Raw genomic sequence first — 24,973 nt, forward strand, 5'->3', positions numbered from 1 at the left:
CATCCTAAAGCAGCAGCTGGATGAAGCTGAACCTGCACAAGACTGAGGCAATGCTAGTGGATAAAGGGTGGTGCTTTGAATAACTCTTCTCCACCCTAATAACCCCATATATGAAGGCCTTTTCCCTCAGATAGTTTTTTTGTTCTGTGCAGCCTTGGCACCTTGATTCCCACATAGCCACAGCAGTAGAAAACACCAACTTCTCCCTACACAGAGCCAGAAGATAAGATTGGATACAGGTGGACAGAAATCTGGCCACAGTCGTCATACACTCATAACATGTAGGAATGAAGCCTCCTGCCTTGCAGAATCTCCACCTACTTCTTAATGCTGCAGCCCAACTGTTCAGCAAGATAGGCCACTGGGAACACATAACTCCAATTTGCGATTGACTCCACACTAAACACGGGATTGGGAACTGGTTTGAGGCTACAGTCCTGATATTCCAAGCCCTCCATGCCGTTGGCCTTAGCTACCTGAAAGACACACTCTTTCCATGACCATGTTTTTAAACAAAGGCTAAGTTTCTCTGAAACAAAACCATTGACCAAACTACAAAACTGACCATATATGCATTGACTAAATGAGGCAGGGGTTTTGTGAGGAAAGAGTAGTATGTGATCTTATCATTAAAGAGTGTACAAACTATTTTATTTCCTAATTTTCAATAACTTACATCACTTATCAAGAAAAATTTACAGTGGAATATATTTCTTAATCAATGAGGGTTCTTTCTAACATAAATCTTATTTCCAGGGGTGCCATCTAAGGATGGTCCACAAGCTTCTAAGGCTTGTCACCCACTGAGCTTAAACTGAGTCAAGAAACAAAATGGCCTCTGATTTTCTACTCCCATCTTTCACAGATCCATGAAACTTCCCCAGGTGGCCATGTATAGGAAAGTGTTAATGCGATACGGGTTTACAGTGCACATGCACAATAGAGTTCACTGTTGTCCATCCCAAAAGGAGATGTCTCCTTAGATAGCTGACAGCAGTAGCACCAACTGACCAGCTACACTGAGCCCTATGGAATAATGAGCCAAATTCTTCCTCTACTGGAGAAAATGTGGTTGCTCCCTGAAGGGATGTGATGCAATATTTCATGCTAAAATGTGAAATCTGAAAAAATGTTACACCTTCATGGGCATAGGCATAGAAGGCAATAATATAATTAAATTAAATCATCTTCAGTAATTTAGTAGCTAGCCAGATATCTAGAGGGTGGTGTATTTTAGATGACAAAAATACTAAGTGTCGCTTTTGGCTGAATTGACAACACCAAAAAAAAAAAAAAAACCTTACAACTGGGAATGTGGATGAAACTATAGGAGCCAATTTCAGCCTCTAGTGAATAATATAACTAGTTCCATAGAGGTGGAAAACCTCATTAACCTAAGCTGCCTACCATAGGCTTGTTCTCTACAGAAGTCACTGTGGAGCCAACCAATGTGGTCCTATAGCTGAGGAGTTCCTACGTCTAATCCAGTGAGTGAGGAAACCAGATCCACATTTTCCAGGGAAGATCATGGCTCATTAATTCTGCTCAATAATCCCTAAAGTAATTTATTGAAATATTTGTACAAAAACATCTGCAGTAATATCTCTTAGACAGGCAGTGCATCATGTGAGACATCAGTAATGATCATCAGCAAGAAGGTTTTAAATTATTGGCAGTATACTAGATTTCCAGTTTCCAATGCTTGTCAGTGTTGGAACATAGTCTGGCAAGTTTTGTTGACTTACCTGATGTAATTAATATCATTATCCATACCCAAAGCAAATGCATTTAGAAAACATAACCCTTTCTTCTCTTGTGTCCTACTTATAAAACACCTCAGTATATTTGAGGTGCATAAATAATCTTACATGAACTCTCAAAAGTCTGTCTCAAATCAAGATTTTGCTTTATTTTATTAGATTATTTTTTAGAACGAAAGGCTCCAATCCAGTTTTCTCAGATCCAGTGTGAGGTTCACCATGAAGGATCATCCAGAAGTTAATTCTGATTGAGCTAGTAAGCATTTTACCACTCACTGATGGTTCAACAAAGTCAGCAAGGATAAGTGGCAGGAGCTTCAGTGTAATGGAAAGCCTGTGCATGCTTCCCTATCAGGACCCAGGGGTTCATATTCCTGAAAGAAATAGACATATGATGACTCTTACATTCCTATGCTTTCTGCCTTTACAAATACTAAATAATCATTATTAAACTATTAATCCTTTAAAAATATTAATAAATCAATCCATCCTTGCAGCTATTCTGAGGGCACTCTTTTCTTCATCACTGTTAGAGTCTCTCAGTTGAAAGCTAGAAAATAGAATAGGCATCTAGTTAGCAGAGCCCCCATCCACTGGCTGTGTGCGTGTTTCTTCCTGCACATGATGGCAGCAGAGATTTGATCTGCAATCCTTATGATCCAAAGGTAGCAGCTCCACCAGGTGAACTTGCCCACAAGCCTGTCATTTGAAGCTGTGTAGAACTAGGCTCACTTGGAAGTGACTCCAGACATATTTTACATACTAGCAGTGAGGGGGAACAGCAATGCAATGAGATTAACACAGATTACCACAAATACCACTTTCTAGTGAGATTACAGTGTATAAGGCACTACAATTGCAGAGTTTTACTGCACTCATTTTAGTCTTACAAATAACAAAAATCCACTTATTTATGCTAGCAACGTTTGCAATTCTGTACAAATTAACCTGGCATTCATTTATCGATTTACTTAAAAGCACACAATTGGCTAGGTATTTGAAACCTAAAGACTCTCTGACTGAGCACTATTTACTGCAATGATACCTGGAAAAGAGTGTCCCCCTTCTTTTGTCTTAAAAGCTTGTGGGTTTAAAACATAATCGCTACTGCTTTGTATTATACAGCGTTAGAAACAGTTACTGGGATTGGTTAAAATGGCCAAGACAAAGCCAAAGAATTTATCCAATCTCAAAAGATGTTTATTAGAAATACAAAGCAACAGAGATTATTTCTATTATACAACATGCCATAATATGTGAAAGACGGTTTAGCAATGTTGGGGGGAATGGGACCCTGTGTGTGTGTGTGTGTGCAGGACTGCCCAGGGGTTGGGGGGCAAGTGGGGCAATTTGCCCCAGGCCCTGGGCCACGCAGGGGCCCCCATGAGCGTTTTTCGGGACTCCTGGAACGGGGTCCTTCACTCGCTCCGGGGGCCCCAGAAAACTCTTGCGGTGCCCAGGCCCCCAGAGCTTCTTCCGCTCCAGGTCTTTGGGGGCAATTCAGCAGTGGGGGATCCTTCCGACCCAGGACCCGCTGCCGAAGTGCCCTGAAGACCCGCGGCGGGGGGTCCTTCCGCCCCGGGACCCGCCGCCGAAGTGCCGGGTCTTCGGCGGCAATTTGGCAGCGGGGGCCCTCCGCCGCCGAAGACCTTAGGCCCCCTGAATCCTCTGGGCGGCCCTGTGTGTGTGTGTGTGTGTGTGTGTGTGTGCGCGCATGCGTGCACTTCCTGGGCCTGCTAAACCTTTGTGTGTATGTTACCGTGTGTTACTTAAGGGGCACAATTGAATGGCTGTGCAGAAAGCTGGTTTTATTTTTGCACCAGTCCCGTGGTTTGGCTTTATGCTGCGTCAGGAATTATCTGTGTCAGATTAGTGAAAGGTGTAAAGTTTATATTTTTATTTTTAAGGATCAGAATTCCAATCCATTCATAAAATGCAACTATAATTATAGAAAAGGAAAGGGTAGTGGTAGCACATCAAGGCTTGTCCACTGATGCTGACTTAGTGCAAATCCCTGGTTTACTCTCTCATTCCAAATACCAGTACTAGTCCTAAGAGTGCCAGAACTTGCTTCTGGTACTATCACTGACACATAAATACTGGACAACTAGCTCCTAAAAAAGTGTGGGAATAACTTGAACCCTGTTTTCAACCCAGCACCCAGCAGGGTAATTGGGTAATGCTCCCTTTACAGTTTGTAGTATATTGTATCCCTTCAGTTCTCTTTTGAACAATGTATGCATATTTCAAAGGTCATGTCCTGTTGTCCTCTTCTGAAAAATAAAGACCCAGGGCCTGCTTCTTCTGATACTTACTCCTGTGTAACTCCACTGACTTCAGTAGCAACCCTCCTTATACCGTTGGAAAGCAGTAAGGCCAGAGTCAGACCCCTAATTTCTGCAGCCTTATTAGATGAACGTGTTCCCCAACTCCCTGAATATTTCTGGTCACGTTACAATCTTTACAGCTACAATATCATCTTTGCAAGAAGACAAATAGAAATGAATACAGAAATGGCCTCAGCAGCCATTCATAAAATGCTAAAACGGTTGCCTCTAGTTCCTACTGAATGCCTCTATTAAGAGTAGTTCCTGGAATTGTGGTTGCTTCCAGTAAACATTGTTACAGTTTGTCATGGCCCCACATAGTAATATGTTCAGAGCTGCTACTGAAAGCACACAGCAGATCCTGTTTCTTGGGATCCATATATCATATCATGCATGCCTAATAAAATGAATGGAAACAATAAGCCTCTACTCTAAAAGACCCTGTGTTAAAATATTAAATGTTTATTAATATCTTGCATTTGTCTAGTGTTTCCAAGGAATCCCAAGTGCTTTACAAACAACATAATATTGTACACTGGACTTACGCTGCCATCCACTACAATGAAAACACTTCGGGACAAAAATGTAGCAACTGATCCTTCTTATTGTTTTGAAATATTAATTTCTCTTCATGAAGCCCATTACTGTTCTTGATCTTTGTTCCCTTTTTGAGCTTCTTGAATCTCTTGCTTTTGGGTGGTTTGTTTTGTTTTGGTTTTTTGTTTTGTTTTCCTGTCCCCTTTTTTAATGGTACAGTGCCGGTGGCGGGGAGGCAGGAAATACTGTCAGTAAGAAATATCCCTTTAATTCTAAGTAGATAATTCTTGTCTTCTAAGTTAGCAATCTTACTACTCTGTGTTCAGTTATTTCTGTGGTGAGCAAGCAATAACAATTCCTCCATATGGACATGAAGAGAGCTACTGTAGTTGCTTGACAAAGATTTTTAAAGGATAGTGTTTTGTTTTTCTTGCCTGAAGGTTTTGTTGTGTCTTTTGACTTTATGCCAAGACTTTCTAAAGTCAAAGTGAAATATCACAGGGAAAAAAAATAAGTTCATCTAGAGCAACCTCCACTACGATTCAGTGTTATTTACCAAGAAATGCAATACATGCAGCAAAGTTAAACTATATATGGAGAGACTCAATACAGTATGTATGTCAGTGTACTGTTTTATTCTTATTTATTATTTGTAATACAGTAGCATCTTGAGGTCTCAGTCAGGATCAGGGCCCCATTGTGGTAGGTATTGTATACACATGTGAGAGTTGGTACCTGCTCCAAAGACCTTATGGTCTAAATAGGGATATGGGGTGTTTCGCAGCTTCCTACACAGTACTTATAGTTAGGGTGGCCAAAAACTGGAAGCTAGACCTAGACCAAACCAGGACACTCTCCTTCCCCAACCAAAGATGCCTTTTCGTGGGTAGTACATCCTAGTGCACCTCACACTCAGAAATAACCCAAACCAAATTTGAAATAGTCCCAGCTGGACCAGAGAATTATTTTTCAATCAGACTGCTACTGAAGGCATGAGGAAATGAGCCGGTGAGTTCACTGGAGCTATTTAGAGGAAAGAGGCCAATCAGAAAAGAAAGGGGGAAATCAGGGCCAATCGTTCACCCCTGAGAGAGCCCTACAGGGAAAAAGAGACCATCTGGTCACCTCAGAAGAAACTTAGAGGGTGATTCCAGGATACTGACAACTTTGAAGACACCTCACTAATCAATGGGTCAGATACTGCTCCAGTTGATGTCGGTGGGAATTTTGGCATTGATTTCAGTAGGATCAGGATTGGGCCCCCACTGATTTTTTTACTTTTCTGAAGCAGGCAGGATGTGCTTATGTCAATAAGTGTCTGATAGCTGTTAATTGTAATAAACTAATCTCATCATGGAAGTTCCTACAACTGGTGGTTCTTTGATTCCATTAACATTTTTTTCTTCCTTTTTATTAAAAGGGCAACTTCCTATAGTCCAGGAGTAAATAATCCAATCATACCATTTTAAAGCAATCTGAATTGATTGGAAAAAGGGTGAAAGATGTTATTTTTAATACAAATGATTTGATTGCTGAGCTAATGATTGGATTAAAAAAGCAACATGTTAGAGTGATTCAGTTAACTGAAACTGACCATAAATACCAAAACAAAGCAAAGCACTCTGATAAAAATGTCCTGCCAGCACTAAAATGTCTTCTGTTTGTACAGCTTCTAACACTACTATTTAATTTGTATTATTTTAGAACCTAGAGGCCCTAGTCATGGACCAGACCCCATTATGGTAGGCACTGTACAAACACAGAGGAAGAAGATGGTCCGTACCCCAAAGAGCTTATAATCTAAGTATAAAACAAGACATAATGGGTGGATACAGAGAGGGGAAGACAAGGAAGAAATGAGACAGGTTTGGTCAGCCTGATAGGCCGTGGTCTCTGCACACTAGTAGCCTAACCATTGTCCGGTTTTTTTATAGGCATCACAACAAAGGAGAGTTCTGAGAAGAGATTGGAAGGTGAATTATGAGGTAGCACTGGATTTTTACAAGGAGCTCCTCCCAAACATGAGTGGGAGCATGGGAGAACCATGACAGTGGTTGTTTGAAGATGGAACAAGAGGGTGAGGAAAGCAGCATCGTGGGCTGATCGGAAGCAGGAGTCAACATCTCGATGGTGAATGAAAAATGATGGACAGACTTTATCTTATGTTTGATGCAATACAGAAAGGGGAACCAGTGGAGGGATGCAAATAAATGGGTGATGTGGTCAAAGCAACAGGCCAGGAGAATGATCTTTTCAGCAACATTCTGAATGGGTATGAGTGGGACAAGATACCATTTGCCAAAACCAGAGAAAAGGATGTTGCGGTAATTGAGGCATGAAATGAGACCCTGGACAAGAGTTTTAGTTGTGTGGCTGGAAAAGGAAGTCCTATTTTAGTGATGTTATGCTAGATTTAGATATAATAACCTGAATGTTAGGATACAGAGAGAGATCTGAATAGAAAATGATGCCCAGGTTATGGGAGTGAGTGACAGGCAGGATGATGGTGTTGTCTACAGTGATCAAGAAAGGAGATCGATCTTTGTACCAGCTGCAAATTTTATCAGCAGTGATTTTATATTTACATCAAGTTCACTGATGAAAATATTGAATAGTGCCAGGCCTAGAACTGCTCCCTGCGGAGCCCCACAATAAACATTTCCCTTTGTTGATGATTTCCCCATTAATGACTAATCTGTCAGATAATCCCTTTAATGCTTTATTGATATTGTTTTAGACACAAAATCCCAGAAGCCAACGGACAAATACCACAAGTAGTATAGCAAGGCATACAGGGAGGTCAAATGCCTTGTGAGAGTGGACAGACGACATTATATTGATAATCTGGCAACACAAGCAGAGGATGCAGCTGCTCGTGGTGAACAAAGAGCCATCTACAAAATGACACGGCTTATCAGTGGTAAATAGCAGACACCAACAAACACGCTCATCAGGGACAAACAAGGCCACCTACTAACAACAGAAAAAGAACAAGAAGTGTGCTGGACAGAGCATTTCAAAGAATTGCTGAACAGGGAGCCAACTAAAGAGGAAGCAAACATCCAGGAGGCAGAAGATCTTGATATCAACACAGACACCCCAACTAAGGAAGAGATCATTCAAGCCATCAAATCCTTAAAAAATGGGAAAGGATAACTTGAATGCAGAATTGTTCAAGGTAAATCCTGAGTTAGCAATATCTATCCCGACCCCTCTATTTACATCAGTCTGGGAAAGGGAAAAAGTGCAAGATGAGTGGACCAATGGGGTTATAGTGAAGATACCAAAGAAAGGAACTCTCAGATTGTAATAACTGGTGTGGTATCACAATTTTATCTGTGCCAAGCAAAGTACTGTGTAAGATCATAGTCCAGCTTGTATCAGAGGCAGTTGATAGCGTTCTCAGAAAAGAGCAAGTCGGTTTTCGGAAAGGGTGTGGATGCACAGACCAGATCTTCACTCTATGAAACATAATAGAACAATGCTTAGAATGGCAATGGCAACTCTACATAAATTTCATAGACTTTGAGAAGGCTTTTGATACCATCCACAGGACCAGCGTAAGGTGAATTCTGTGGGCATATGAAATCCCTCTCTGTTTAATCAACATCATCACAAGCTTCTATTTCAATTTTACATGCAGTGTTGATCACAGTGAGCTCAGCTTTGAAGTCAAAACAGGAGTATGACAGGGATGTGTCATGTCTGCAATCCTCTTCAACATTGCCACTGACTGGGTAATGCAGCAGACAACAAAAGACATGCCAAAAGGCATTAAAAGGACACCCCCTGAGAAAAAGGCTGGAACAGGCCTTTGAGGCTGCGCAGGCCGGCAATCAATCAACAGAGGCCTGATAGGAGCCAATCAGGGCAGGGCAGAGGCAGCCAATCAGGGCCGGGTTAGGCCCTATATAAAGGCTGCCTAGCAGGACGAGAGGGGGTCTCTCTCTGACTGCCAAGGGAGGAGGACTGGCTCTTGGGCTGAAAGGTAGCACCTTGGACAGAGCAGAGCTGGGGAGCTCCGGCCAAGGAAAACCCCAGGATGCAGGCCTTGCTACAAAGGGCCGAGCGGGTGCACAGGGTCGAAGGGGAAGAGGCCCAGGGACAAAGTCTGACACGGGGAGAGAAGGAGGGCAGGGAGGCTGCGGCTAGAGGGTCCCTGGGTCGGGGCCCAGAGTAGCGGGTGGGCCTGGGTCCCCCCCCTTCCCCCTTGTACTACACCTGGCTGAGGAGGAGCATGGCCTGATACAGGCTGTGGCTGGTCCCTGTGACAAAGGGGCTAGATTTTGAGGCTGCAGCCGGCCACTAGAACAGGTGCAGACAGAGGACTGCTGATAACACCAGACCTCCGGAAGGGTGTGAGATCAGAGCAGTGGGGCATGCCGCTTGATATGGGCTGCCAACTAGTCATGGAGCCATTGATCACTACCCGTTGAGCCCGACGATTTAGCCAGCTTTCTATCCACCTCTCCTGAAGGGACTTTGAATCTTCTGTGTGCGTGCTTGGCTAGAATTTTCATGGAGGCAAAATTAATCCCTGTGCAAAGTGAGGTTAAGTGTGGCTTCATGCTGGGCCTCTGTACAAGCATTAATTTCAGCCAACAAGAGAGAGCACCAGGGCCGGCGCTTCCATTTAGGCGACCTAGGTGGTCGCCTAGGGCACCAGGATTTGGGGGGGCGGCATTTTGCTGCCCGTGGCGGCAATTCGGCGGCGGGGGGTCCTTCCGCGCTCCGGGACACGCTGCCGAAGTGCCCCGAACACCGAGAGCGCGGAAGGACCCCCTGCCGCAGAATTGCCGACGACGACCGGGAGCGCGGAAGGACACCCACTTAGGGCGCCAAAAACCCTGGCGCCGCTCCTGGAAAGCACTGGGAATATTCATGTCTGTATTCACTCCAGAAGCGTTCAGCAGCCATCACGTAAGTCTTTGGGGATTCATCCAATCAAGGATGAATTAAATTATGTTAACTGTCTTGACTTAGCACAAATACTGAATTATGAATATTGAATTCTCAAGATCACAGTTATGGTGAACAGCAGGTAAGCAACTGAAATAGGTTTGTAGACACCATGAGCTAAATAATGAACACATTTGTAAAAATTAAGGCCTCCTTCGCAGATACAGTGGTGATTAGCACAATCTTAAAAACTGCAGAGAAGGAGGGATAAATTGAAAAGGAGTTAAATTCATGAAATTGTTCACTGCAAGTAGTTGACTCAGCTCTAGGAATGACTTCAGGGTTTGGTTCTTTGGTAACATGATTGGGCAGGAAAATGTAAAATAATGCAAAATGTAGACGAATTTCATTAAAACAGTTGTCTGAAATGGCAGGGTGGGATGCTGTGGATACATGTCACCAGCAAAATCTTTCCTTATCCTTTTTAATTAACAGCGGAGTGCAAGGTAATGAGCCACATTTGTAAAAAATTAATTTGGGGATTATATGCTCTGATGGTTTACTGTCTTGCTAATTGAAAGAAAAACTACACATTCTGTATAGAAAGACTCAATTCACCTAAATCAAAAGAGAAGTTTTAGGGAATTAGCATGGATCTTCCATGGCATTTTTGCTTACTGCAAAATTCTCAGGACAGCAGAGGGCTATGGCATTTCAAATTCAACATTCAATATGAATGAAAAAGCTATGCAACTTCTTCTAGAGACAGCAATGAATTCGATATTTTGTGAGTAAGAGTGTGAGTTCCAGACACATTATTAATATAGGAAGTAGATATTAGAGCTGAATGAGTACTGCAAATAGTTTTAAGAGGTCGATCTAAAGTCCAGTGAAGTCCATTTAAAAGATTGCCGCTTGCCTCAATAGGCTTTGCATCGGGTTCTCATTGTGTGTGCATCCTCTTTTGTTCATTTTCTGCAAATATTCTAGTTAATTAATTCACTGAAACTGAATTTTAAGTGAATTTTCACAGAAAGCAAATTTTGAATTTCTAATAAGAAGTATGTATACCAGAAGGCTGCTCCTAAAAGGTATGCTTATTTAATCAGGGAAAAAATAGCATGTGACCAATCTCCAATAACCTACATCTTGGATCTTAAAAATCAGAAACTTGCAATAAATTACTTGTGAACAATTTACAGAAATATTCAGCAAATACTTTTGTATAGAAAATGAACTTAAGAACTTGATCTGTTTGCAGACAATTTGTGACCAGAAAATTAATTTTCTGAATACATGTTATTGAATAAATGGTTCCTTATGAATTATATGCCCAGCTAAACTTGTATGACAAGAGGGAAAAATTCATTACTGACTTAACCCCCATGCATCCTATTTTGCTTCAGTGTAATTCAGCATTAAATTTTGCCCGTTGGGAGAGTGAATTTCACACATCTATATTGACTTCTCAATTCCATCAAACATTTATATACTTCAAACCATTGTAAGAACTTCCTGATGAAGAGACTGCATAATAACTAGAAAGAAATGAATTCACAGCAGTCCAAAGTTATTCGATTTCAGGGAGGCAAATTTCATGGAATGTAGTGATTAAGGTGTTAGGGATTTTAAAAAAGCAGTTGTTTCTATATCTTAAATCTAGTCCAGCCAAAATAGCATCCAGACCTGCTGGATTTCAGAGGCTCCACAAGTCTCTGAAAGATAACCGCTATTTCTGCTCCCTACCCTAAGGGGATTACTTTTTCTTTCAGGAGCAGCTAAGGGACGCTGGTTTGGGGATTCCAAGACTTCCCTCTTATCAACTCAAAGAATTCACAGTGACTTTAAGAAATATGTAGGTGGCATATTAACAGGGGAGCTTTTCTTGTCTGAACGGCAGTCCAGTCTGCCTCAAGGCCCAAAGGGTACAATTTTCAAAAGCACTTAAGTCCAATCTTCATAAATGATTTAAGCACGTAGGAGCCTATATCTCATTGAACTTGAATAGGATGTAGGCTCCTAAATCACTCAGGCTCTCTTGAAAACTTTATCCACAGTGTCTAATCCTGCTCCCAATGAAGTCACTGAAAGTTTTTCCCAGGACTTCTCGGTGAATAGTATTAGCCATTTAAGGCCTGATCTGTAATAACAATAGTAATACCTAACTTTTATGTAGCACATTTCATCAATAGGTCTAAAAGGAAATCAGTATTATTATCCCAGTTTTACAGATGCGGAAACTAAGGCACAGAGCAGTTAAGTGACTTGCCCAAGGTGACCTAATAGGCCAGTGGCAGAGCCAGCAATAGAACGCAAGTCTCCTGAGTCCCAGTCCAGTGCTCTACCCAGTTCACACTGCCTTCGCTCTGTAAGGTGATGAATCCCTCTTGTGAGAGAGGGTGGTAGAGCCCTTAAATCTAGAAAACACCTACACATTGTGGGAGATACTAGAGATCAGGGGTGCTAGAACAATTTGTATAGTGGAGGTGCTGAGATCCATTGAACCAAACTGTAAACCCTGTATATGATGGAAACCTCTTCAAGCCAGGGGGTGCAGCAGCACCCCTAGTTCCAGCACCTATCCTAGAGACTGATAATAGAGGTGCCAACTAAATGTATACCCCAAATAAAAAAAAACAATAAGAGGACCAGAAAAATGCCCCCATGGCTAAAGAGCAGCATAAAAGAGGCAGTTAGAGACCAAAAGAAAACATCCTTTAAAAACTGGAAATCAAATCCTACTGAGGAAAACAGAAAGGAGCATAAACTCTGTCAAGTCACGTGTAGAAGTATAACAAAGCAGGCCAGAAAGAATATGAAGAGTAACTAGCAAAGACAGAAACTAACAGCAAAAGTTTTGAAGTACATCAGAAGTAGGAAGCCTGCCAAACAATCAGCAGGGACACTGTGCGATCCAGATGCTAAAGGAGCACTCAAGGAAGACAAGGCCATAGCACAAAAACTAAATGATTTTTTTTCATCAGTCTTCACTGCGGAGGATGTAAGGGAAATTCCCACATATGAGCTATTCTTTTTGGTGACCAATCTGGGGAACTGTCCCAGATTGAGGTGTCAAGAGAGGAGATTTTGGAACAAATTGATAAATTAAACAATAAATCACCAGGGACTGTTAATCTTAGAAGAGAGACAACTAAGGGGGGATAAGAGAGAGGTCTATAAAATCATGAATGGTATGGAGAAAGTGAATAAAGAAGTGTTATTCACCCAGTGCTTAATTTCTAATGAAAGAGGTGCCAGGGCTCAAGCAATGATTTAATTTTAAACTTGTTATGACTTTGAATGTGCAGTGGTATTCTTGTCATTACCAAAAACTGATCGTCGCTGTGTGACGCATTGACGCTAGTGCATCATGCAAGCAGCAGCACAATGCTCCAGGGTCATTTCTCTGGAAGCTGAATGACATGTGAGTGGAGGTGGAGTGTTGGGCTGCTGCTGCTTGAATCTCCTACGCACACGAAAGAACTTGCTGAATGGATAGGTAAGGGCAGCACTGTATGGTATTGCTACCCTTACTTCTGCCCTGCTGCTGACAGCAGCACTGCCTTCAGAGGTGGGTGGCTGCTGGCTGGGAGCCCAGAGGTGCTAGGACTATGAACTGCCAAGCCTAGAGTTGCCGGGGCCCAGCACAAATTAAGCACTGTATTCACCCCTTCACATAACACACAAACCAGGGGTCACCCAATGAAATTATTAGGCTGCAGGTTTAAAACAAACATAAAGAACTACTTATTCACACAACACAGTCAACAGTGGAACTCATTGCCAGGGAATGCTATGAAGGCCAAAAGTATAACTGGGTTCAAAAAAGAATTAGATAAGTTTATGGAGGGTAGGTCCATCAGTGGCTATTAGGCAAGATGGTCAGGGATGCAACCCCATGCTCTGGGTGTCCCCCTAAACCTCTGACTGCTGAAGCTGGGACTGTACAACAGGGATTGGATCATTCAACAATTGCCCTGTTCTGTTCATTCCCTCTGAAGTATTGGGCACTGGGCATTGTTGGAAGACTGGATACTGGCCTAGATGGATCATAGGTTTGATCCATTATGGTGATTTTTATGTTCTTATAATAATTAATAATACTAATGGCATAATGGCCAATATCTGTATGTGGTAACTTAAGAGAATTCAACCATCATACTTGAGGCAATTGGCTAATCACTGCTGAGATCAGGAAGGCTCCCTAAGCACCTGCGTCTATGCATAATTGGTTAGATGCATTATGGAAACTTTCCACCATCATCAGAGACATCTGATATAGGCCACTGCTGAGGGCATGATATCAAACGTGATGGATTAGGTGTCTGAACTTGTAGGGGATCCCTATGTTTCTGCATTTTCTAGTTGACTTATTGTGTGGGTGAGCGTTGATCCATGTTGGGTTTGCTATCTTAATTAATTGGTATGATCTTGAGCTATATATCTTAAAATAAGTGCCAGGGCCTAAGGCTGTCACTCATTCTGCAAATAGAAAATTATATATTTTAATAGTTAATTTTGCTTTGCTTTGAGAATGATGTAGAATGAATCTACCTCATGATTTTAGTGAAACCCTAATGCATTGTTTGCAACATCACAAGTCACTTCACTGGAAATGATTTTGCCATCACTCTGCTCTGGAAATAACACACAGCATCCACTGCCCTGGAAATGATTCTGCCATGAGTGAACTGGGCAGGAACAGCAAACTAATTAGAAAGGAAAATGACTTTGGACTTGGATCTCAGGAATTCTTAATCAGCAATGAGAAAAGGAAACACAGAAAAGATCATGTAAATTAATTTAAAAGATTGTGTTAAACAATTTAATGCCACTTTCTACTCCCATTTACATCAGAGTAAATCCAGAGTAACTTCATTGATAATCACTGATTTTACACCAAATTGGGAATAAATGATAGCAGAATCTGGCTCAATATTTGTAGATAAAATAAAATAAAGTCTGACTATGGGGTCCGGACATCTAACATTTATAGCTGTCACATCCATTTATTGTCTATATCAGCATCTCACTACTCTCCTCAGTTCTTCTGATCTCTTTCTTGATTGCACCTTGATTTACTTTACATAGTTCTCTTGTTTGGAATATACTGGTCTTGCATATTTTATTACCCAGGGTTGCTTGATATTGCTTTGTAACATATGCTTTTTAATCGCTTTAGAATTGGTCTCTGCAAAAACATTTTTTTTAAATTCTGCATCAGTCAGTTTTGATTTTCAGGATATATCATGCTCATCCATATTATTGTCTATGTACTGCAGTGGATTTTCTGCAGTATTTCATGTTTGATTTTATTGCCTTGGCCATTGTTTATGGTCAGAGAGAGTCATAGACAGTTCCCTTGCAGAGTGCCTGACTCGTTTTAAGATGCAATTACACCTAGCACTGTTACAATTTGTTCACCATAGATTTGAACTAGACCCTCCTCTTCCCTAAGCTTGTAAATTCAGGCTCTTAATGGCCAGAAAACACAATGCCACAGACGCTGCATCAACCGGACAATAAATCAGAAGTGCTGGACATCATAAATTGACAGCTGAATGCTTTGCTTGTGGTTCTTATTATTTGGAAAAAAAACCATTACTGCACCCACAGTACATGTCACATTTCAGACAATCTTGGGACTACTGAGGGCCAAATTTCAACTGGTGTAAATTGGCACAGTTCCATTGACTTCAATGGATTAGACTAGTCTTTGTCCCTCTCTCTTCACTGAAATCCATGGAGCTGTGCCAATTTACACCAGCAGAGAATCTGGCCCTCGAAATGTACAGTCATTGCCCTGCTGGTGTCAGTGATGTTGCCTGTCTGCTGAGTTCTACAGTTAAACAGAACAATGATCAAAGGCTTGTTAACATTTTTATTACAAAGTTCCATTTGTAACATTCTAACAGATAGAAGATCCTACAGGGCATTGCTTTAAGTCCCAAGGTTTTGCTTATGGCTCCTCATTTGGCCAGAATTTAACACTGGACTGTGTCTTTTCATATACTGCATGATAACTGTGGTAAGTAAAATGTATTTGGATTGTATTCTCTCCTAAATGGGGAAAAGAGGAAAGTTCATTGAGTAGTGGGCCATTATCTTATGCTTTGCAATCCTCATGGCATTGAGGGATGTAATGCTGTGGAAAGCAACCCCCGCCACAGAGCCCACAGTGTTCCTAGGGAGGTTTCTCACTGGCTACGGGGAAGTAGGTAGTATGCTGAGAGTTGGAACAGCCCCCTTCCAGGGCCATCCCCAGTCAAAGACTGCCAATCTGGCTCCCATCTGAGTCCCCTCAGCCCAAGGAATTATCAGGACTTTGTGTTTGCTCAGATGAACGTAATGAATTAGAAGATTTAAATGAGGGGATTTAAATATTTGGAAGCAAATGTGGTTAAGAAAATGAGAGCATTTCCACTGCAGACATTTCTAGTGCATGTAATCAGATTTTGTCATCGGTGCAACTTTTGGAAAAGGGATGGCTACTTCAATAACTAACTGGGAATGTTAATAATTGCACCACAGCTAACACTGCTATAAATGAACAGATGGCAATGTAAGCTTGCCCGAACAGGTCTAAAAAGTGAGTCAAAGAGGAAGAAAGAATATCCATGGTGTGGAAGTGCAAATATCATAGTCTGATCTTGATTCAAACTTTAGGATAAGCCACCTACTGGCAAGGCTGTAGGTGGCAAGGAGAATTGCCCTAACACCAGCAGATCAGACAGCAGCCAGCCAGCCAGCAGTTCATTTTATCAGCATCCATCAGTGAGAACACATGGCCAGGGAATTCAGCACATCCCCCTGCCAGTCTTTTGGGGGGGGGGGGAGGAAAGGGGCAGTTAACACTGCCTACCTTTTCCAGGTGTGAATGCTCTCCCTGGGACACAACTATCCCATAGCCGGCCCAAAGTGAAATGAGCCTACCGTATATCTCATGGACATCTGAATGCTGAGGCTGTTAGCAGTTGAAAGTTGTCATTTGGAAAAAAAATCACAAATGGAGGAATCCCCAAAGAGAGAAGTGTTTTACTTTTCTTGTCTATAGTGAAACTGGCATTGAAGAAGCGTATATTATTACACAGTTTATCATTGACCTTATACTGGTGTACAATTTATTTCCATTTGAGCTAGACTGGATGTCATAAATAAGGCTAAAGGCCCTTCTGTGACAGCTCTAAGTATTTATGTAAGCAGTTTAGCCAAAATAATGATTTGTAACAGGTGGAAATTACATCCAAAATCGCTTGCATCGTTTTCCCTGTTCAATGACTTTCCATTATTATATATGTTGCCTCTGTGCCCTCAAGTGCTGCACAACCCAAATGGGAGACAAGGAGGATAGATGATGTGTTCTACTCAAGCAGATAAAATACATCTCTTCTGAAAAGAAAAGGTTAGACTGTTTTCTGAAAATGTCACAGAATAAGTCACTGTTGTCCAGAGGCAGCATTAACTGATGCTCTGTTCATTTTACATAGCTATTTACTAAACCAGTCAGTAAAGTAAATAAGTATATAAAGCTGAACTCTACCCTAACAAACCCCGAGTAATATAGCTCTATACATCCGTAAGCCCTGTGGTCTGAAACCTTAGAGAGTAAAGCACTCTCTATTGTCACCTGTTGGTGAAATGGGAAAAAGCACCCTAGAATTGCTTAAGATCTGTGGAGGAGTTGGGGCTCCATTGGGAAGGGAATTCTTGGTGACCCGTGCTACGGGAATAGAGTGAATAGGCCACAGCATATTTACATTTTAGTTATGTGACAATGTGGGGCATTTTGGTTAAAATACAGTTAAATTTTCAGTTTGGGGACAATAAAATTGATCTTGCTGGGAAATACAAAGATAAGATGACGTGCCTGGGATCACACTGAGCATTACTGCTGTCAGGTACAGCTGGGCATGGGAACCTGAAATCACACCAGCTGGGTCAGCTGTAGAGCCCCCAGAGCAACCTAGGTAGATGTGGCCTGCTAGAATTCTTAGATTTCTTTAACCCAGGACAGTTAAGTATGAGTGGAGAGCTAGGGAAGAAGGGAGTGACTAGACCATATCAGCCACTCAGGAGCACTGAGCTTGAAGCTAATCTTAAGGCCCCATGGGGTGGGAGAATATTACCTCATAGAATTTGTTGATGTAATAATTGCTGGTTTCCTCAAGTTTATTATGTTGTCCTCCCCACTTCTCTTTCTTTTAAACCCCAGACTCAGTGCTTGCCTTTCAGAGGCGCCCAGGGTGGTAGATATAGTTTCGAGCTTGAGCTGGTATTAGTTTTCGCTTTAAGGTAAACCCCTAGAACACCAAGCATGGCCCTTTTTGCTGCTGTCAACACCTGACAGAAGGTTACACATATGTTTGTATATGTTTCATACACTTATGGAGCCAAATTTTGATCTGTTACAACAGTGAAAAAACAGTGTGAACTTCAAAGGAGATTTTCTGGATTTACATCAGTTTAAATAAGGACCATGCTATATAGAGACAATTAATTTAGACATAATGAAATCTTGTATATTGTATTATTTTTGTTTATTTTTGGTATTACAGTAAGGCTTAAAGACCCCAGCCAACATCAGAGCCCCATTTTGCTAAGCACTGTATGAATAGTAATACATAGTAAGAGTCTGTCTCTGTCCCAGAGATCTTATAATCTAAATAGACAAGACAAACAAAGAGTGGGAGAGGGAGGCCCAGAGAGGTGAAATGAATTGCCCCAGGTTACACAATAGGTCATTGGTAGAGCTGTGAAGAGGGCTCCTGAGTAGCAGTTCACCGGTCCACGCTGCTTCCGTATAACATAAGATAAATGAAATGTTAACTCAAAGATCTACAACACTATTTTAAAATTACTAGTAGGGATGGGTGTACCTAAAGAAGTTTTGAGAGTTGGGAACCTCTTCGATAATTTTGGTGGGTTGCAGGATTTACAAGCCTTTTGATACGAGCCCGACACTTGAGATGGTCCACACCTCACAGGATCAGATCCTACACAGAAAAAGCTTGTATGTATAATTCAAACATGACATACCCAGGAGGTCAGAACATGAACTTATTACACAGCAAGACAGTTGTTGTGAGTGTTTTGATACCATAACAATACTTCCATGCTCAATAAGTTAATATATATAGGTCTTGCAGGATGTGTATTTTAAGAAAGAATTTGAATAAAGAGAGTGAATGTAGGAATTGCCATATGGATCATACCAGTGGTCCATCTAGTCCAGTGCCCCTGTATGATGTGGATAGGAACAGATGTTTCAGAAGAAGGTACAACAACACAACAGCAGGTAGTTAAGATAACCTGCCCCCAAAGAAAGTTTCTTTCCAAACCCCTAATGTTAACAGTTGGCTTAAGCCCTATTTTTTAACTCTCGATGGACCGATCATGTTCCATTAAAACTTTGGGGCAATGATCACATTTTTCTTAAGAAAAGCAAAAGAGGAAAATAAAACATAGAGACAGAGGTATTAGGATCAGCTGCAATGTATTTGTGTGTTAACATCTCCAGTACATGCTTGTTTGTATAGAGCACTGTTCAGCCCCCTGTGTAACAGCAACCTTCCTTGACTCTTCGTCTTTACATAAATAACATCAGCCTCAGCTCTTCACCTCTTATATCCTCAGATCAGAATTTTTGAATTAAAGCTCCTTCATGTTGTGAAGTAGAGATTTGTTCAAAGAGCTTCTGTTCTGATGCAACTAGCTTTTTTATCCATACTCCAGTACATATTCTACCAGTAGTTTGACTTGTGCATCTGTGTGTACTTTTGTAAAACTAATATTAAAAATAAGTAACAGAGGTAGAAGAGTGTTGTAGCAAGAATAAATGGAGTTAGACTGGAAGGGGCATTGGTCCAGTTTTAGGAAGTTTGCTACCATACAATACATTTATCAATACCATGTGAAGGACATTTTATAACTCTCAAGCCTTGTCTACACTACTTTTGACAGCTAGGGTGGTCAGGGGTGTGAAAATTCCACACCCTTTAGTGACGTAGCTATGGCAGCAAGTGTAGACACAGCTAGGGCGATGGAAGAATGCCTCCATTAACCTAGCTGCCATCATTCAGGGAGGTGATGTTCCTACACCAACAGAAAAACCCCTTCCATGTGTGTTTACATTGTGGGATTCTACTGGTATAGCTGCACCCTGTAACTATACTGTCATAGTCCATATAGTGTAGACATAGCCTAAGTCTAGTGTGATCCTAGACTGAATTATTCTGGTGTAGTTGCATGACCGTGGCATTGGGGTTTATGACAAAACTAACAGCTCTTGTCACACGGTGATGGTAAAAAATATCAGAAAATGTGGCTTTTTTCTAATTTTGGACAGGATCTTTATTAGAATAAATAAATAGCATTATCCTGAAAGATGAATAGATTTTAAGGCCAGAAGAAACCATTATTCCTAAGTAAGTTGTGCCGATGGTTCATTGCCCTAACTCTTAAAAAATTGTGCCTTATTTCTAGTTTGAATTTGTCCGACTTCAGCTTCCAGCCATAGATTTTGTTTATCCCCTTCTCTGCTAGATTTAAGAGCCATTACTATCAGAAGGTACTTAGAGAGTTCAATCAAGTCACCTCTTAACCTTTTCTTGGATAAACCAAATAGATTGAGCTTCTTGATTCTCTCACCATAAGGTACTGTGATGCAGTATATTTTTTATAAAAGGGAATATGAGTGAATTATGGTACATGAGCTTGTTAGATTTATAGACAGGAAATCAGCAGTCAGAATCACAGTTAGAAGTAGAAGCCAGTCTAACTCAAGTTGATGATCCCATCACAGGGCTCTGTGGAACAGTGCACCGACTGCCCAAACACTTCTGTGATTGAGTCCAACATATAACAAAATTCTCCCAAGAGATTTATTAAGCTGATGTCAAATACATTTTAGTCAGTGTACAGAAATATCTGTAAAATTAGATGAGAAGCCTGAGGTGCATGCAGGATGCAGTGGCAGTTCATTTTAGCGTTGCAGATAAAACATATGCAGGAGAAAGGTGCACCACACTGGTCATCATGGAGGTCGTGGGATCCTACAGTGGGGGTGCTGAGAGCCATTGAACCAAACCATAAGCCCTGTATATAATGGAACCCGCTTTAAATCGGGGGTGCTGTACCTCTCACCCATCCTGGCACTCCCAGTTCCAGCACCTGTGAAGCTGACGTGATATTGCTTGCATCCTCAGTGACTCGGTCAGCTACATGAGGAAATTTTGTGATGACTAAAAATATACAAAATCTTTCTTTAAAAGATTTCCGCTGCACCATCTATGTCACTTGCAGGATGGCATTTTTAAGGTGGAATTGAAAATATCTCCTGTTGTTCAAAATGCTGTTGACTTGACTATATGTTGCAGTGAGCTGTTAAAGGGCCTAATCCAGCTCCCATTGAAATCAACAGAAGGAAGCTTATAAGTGAGCAGGAGCTCATACAAATGTTCTTCTGTGTTGTGTGCATTTGGGCCCTGATTCAGCAAAGCAGTGGCACGTACTTAAGTCCATCTCTGTTCAGGTCAGCACTTAAGCATGTGTTACACTCATTCTTAAAGTTAAAGTCCTGCTTAAGTGATATCATGAAATGGAGTCTCTCAAAGGTGTTAAAAATCATACCAAATGTAAAGAAAAGCAGATCGTTTTCTCTCCTGGAAAGAGTAAGCATATAGCTTGCTAACAAATATATTCATTTGCTGATTGAAAAATGGCTTATTTTTTATCAAAATGAAAACTTTCTGTGAAAAATTGTCATTTCTTCCAAAATTTTCCACTTTTTCAAGAACAAAAAAACCCAAAACCTGATTTTTTAATTTTTTTTTTTTAAGTTTTCAGTTTTTTCCATCAAAATTTCCAGGCAATTTTGGAATCTTTCACAGAAAATACTTACCATTTTCCAACCAGCTCAGCTTATTGTTATTGTCTGGATAGTGTCTGTCATGATGGGGTCCTGATCTTTGATTGGGTTACTAGGCGATGCTGTAATACAAATACTAAATAATAACAACTCTACTTCATGTATCTTTGTGTGTGGCTTAAGATTACATATTTATCCATTTTCTACTACTATTTAAATTGTTAGCTTGGAAACCTAAGTCCACATTCTGCCCATACATGCATTCATACATATCCTGTTAGTGCTAAACAATATACATGTGATGTCAGAATTTAGCTCTATTACAACCCATAAAGCCCTAGTCAATATGCATCATAATTGCAGCTAAATATGCCAGCTCATTCTCATTTTGGGGGGATATATATGACATTTTAAAATAATAATTGCACAGGACATTTGAGTACCTGACTCCCTGTGTGGGAATGTAATGCATCTGTTGTAATATTTATACATTAATTTTGCACCCTCTTCATGGAGAAATCTTTGTTATGGTTCTGTCAGCGTATTGTAACTGAAAGTAGTAATGTCAGAATCAAGTCAAGTGTAACAGGCTGCCACAATTCAGGTACAGGAATTGGGAAATGGTTTTAGAGAAGCGTCTCTCATTAAGTTTCTCTGTATGTAGTAAAATATGTTTCTTATATAATAAAGCCTGTAAAACACCAGAACTCTCAACAGCACTGTAGGTTGTTTCCAGAAGCTACTGACACTCTATTTGTTAAGCCCTTCCCTTTACACTCAATAAAGTCTGCTGGCAGGGAAAGGTTTTCCTATGGAAACACCTCAATGGCCTCATTCAAACTGGGAATGTAACTATATTATCATGGTGTGGTCATAGCGATATTGAGACAATTATTATTTCTGGAATTTGCAGGCACTTGTGAGAAAGAATGGAACTTCAACGTTCAAATATGATCAGTCAAAATATCATTTCACTAGAGTCTTGTTCTGTAAGAGGCATTACTCCTTATGGTTGTTCTACACAGTGGGGATAGGTTTATGTAACACTGCAATCGTATTGTGCTCTTAAACTTGCAGTCTGCTTGGAAATTGGAACACTCTTGCAGGCTTCTGTGTTTCCGTGTTAGTTTATAGGACAGACAGTTGTGGTTGAGGTTTCAGGGGTGAAATCCTGGCTCTGTTGAAGTCAGTGGGAGTTTTGCCATTGACTTCAATGGGGGCAGGATTTCACCCTTGGCCTCTTTTTGGAAAGGAGCAGATGTAGGGGGAGATGTCAGCAAACCAGTAAAGTGCCTGAGAACCCACTATTGCTTATTGCTAAAAGCAGCCAAGTCAGCAGGCTTAGCTTACCCAAGGAAGGAGGAGAGGGGGTTTTGGGTGCCACAGAAAGGGCAGCTTGACTCTGCGTCCTTCTTGATAAGAATTGCGTTGAAGTTGTTGATACATGAATTTTAGAAGAGCAGGATGTGCCCTAAGGAATGTGTCTAACAGGGTCTCAAGGCTGCAAACTCTGGGGGAAAAATGACACCTGGTTAATCAGTAATCAAAAGAAAACCTCCTGCTTGACCATTGAAACTGCTTGCTTAACACGTTTTCTTTAAGGGATATGTCATTGTGTTACTAATGCATAAAATAAGGGGGGAAAGTTTGAGGTAGTGGAACTCTTCGGGACTGGACTCTCCCTCTGGATGCATCTCATGTTCCCCACCGGCAGATGGGCTGCCGCTATGCCACTCGAGAGCCACACTTTGGTAATTATCGAGGGTTAGGGGTGTTTTACTAACCTGTTGCGGACGTGTGTAAGTTCTTGAGACTGAGTAAAGTTTAGCTTTAAGTGAAAGCACTCTTGTTTTCTCCTGTTTGTGCCAGCCATCTATTGGTCGGACGGCCGTGTCTCCCCTGATTTATTTCCTGACACCACCTCGCACAGAGTAAAAGTTACCAAGAGCTTTGGGTTGAAAGAACCCTGGTAACACAGAGAGTGAGACAGGCCTTACCAAAGTTGGGAAATGGGCTTGTCTGACTGACAGTCATATTAAAAGCCTAAGTATGGTTGGTTACAGATTTTCAATTAAATACCGTGGGCCAAATTTTTACTAGTAATTCTGGGTACCCTCCTTTAGTTGCCCGATGCATATTTTTGAGTGCCCAAAAAAACTTAACTTGCATGTACAAATCAGGAAGTCAGTGATATCTTTGGATTTCATGGGCAAACGCTGTCTGCTCACAGAAACTTAGTTTGTGAGTGCCTAAAACATAGTGTCAGGCAAGAGTTAAAATTTAGCTAACAGCTAAGAGAGAAACCGCAGATCAAGGAGGAATGCTTCAGTAACCCAAGGCACTGACAACTGTAAACGTGATAAACTTATATGGTCAAATGCCCGCCCAGTAACTCAGCTCTTAGAACAGAAAAAACCCTCCCTTCACAGCCCACTGGATATCGGTAAGCACTCATCCCTACCCCTACCCCACCTCTTTCCCCGTAAGGTAGCCATAGATACTTGATGCAATCATGATGACCTCTATACGTACATACTGTTCCTATTTTTATCTTTGTTCAGAGTTCTCTCTTGACTTGTAACAATGTCTGTCTCTATATGTACAAATAAATGCAAATGAATTGATAAGAGAATGTATATAACAGGCCATGGTGGCACCATATTTTCGAACCTTTTTTTTTTTTTTAAGATTTTATCAGTCTTCCCGGTACCGTGAATAAACCCCCATCGGTATTGTCTGTGCCTGCCTGATTCTTGGGGAAAAGAATCTTTTTGCCTAACAATAAACACCTAAAGTAAGCTGCCCAGAAATAGAGGCTTCTAAATTACAGCCTGAAACCACTTTCAACCAAATCTGTATATGGCTGTAGGATCATATTTGCATCCTCTGTGCAAGACTCATAGACTCATAGACTTTAAGGTCAGAAGGGACCATTATGATCATCTAGTCTGACCTCCCGCATGATGCAGGCCACAAAAGCTGACCCACCCACTCTTGGTATAATTCTCTCCCTTCACTCAGCTGTTGAAGTCCCCAAATCATGATTTAAAGACTTCAAGTCACAGAGAATCCTCCAGCAAGCGACCCCTGCCCCATGCTGCGGAGGAAGGCGAAAAACCTCCAGGGCCTCTGCCAATCTACTCTGGAGGAAAATTCCTTCCCGACCCCAAATATGGCGATCAGCTGAACCACGAGCATGCGAGCAAGATTCTCCAGCCAGACCCTCCGGAAAAAAGTTCTCTGTAGTAACTTTTAATATCCCATCATTGACCATTGTTACTAATTACCAGCGATGGCACGTTATTGACCTATTGACTAAAATCACGTTATCCCATCAAACCATCCCCTCCATAAACTTATCAAGCTTAATCTTAAAGCCAGAGAGGTCTTTTGCCCCCACTGTTTCCCTCAGAAGGCTGTTCCAGAACTTCACCCCTCTGACGGTTAGAAACCTTTGTCTAATTTCAAGCCTAAACTTCCCGATGGCCAGTTTATATCCATTTGTTCTCGTGTTCACATTAGTACTGAGCTGAAATAATTCCTCTCCCTCCCTGGTATTTATCCCTCTGATATATTTAAAGAGA

Source organism: Terrapene carolina, unplaced genomic scaffold (assembly GCF_002925995.2).
Source record: "Terrapene carolina triunguis isolate 2854851 unplaced genomic scaffold, T_m_triunguis-2.0 Scaffold66, whole genome shotgun sequence".
NCBI classification, from domain to species: domain Eukaryota; kingdom Metazoa; phylum Chordata; order Testudines; family Emydidae; genus Terrapene; species Terrapene triunguis.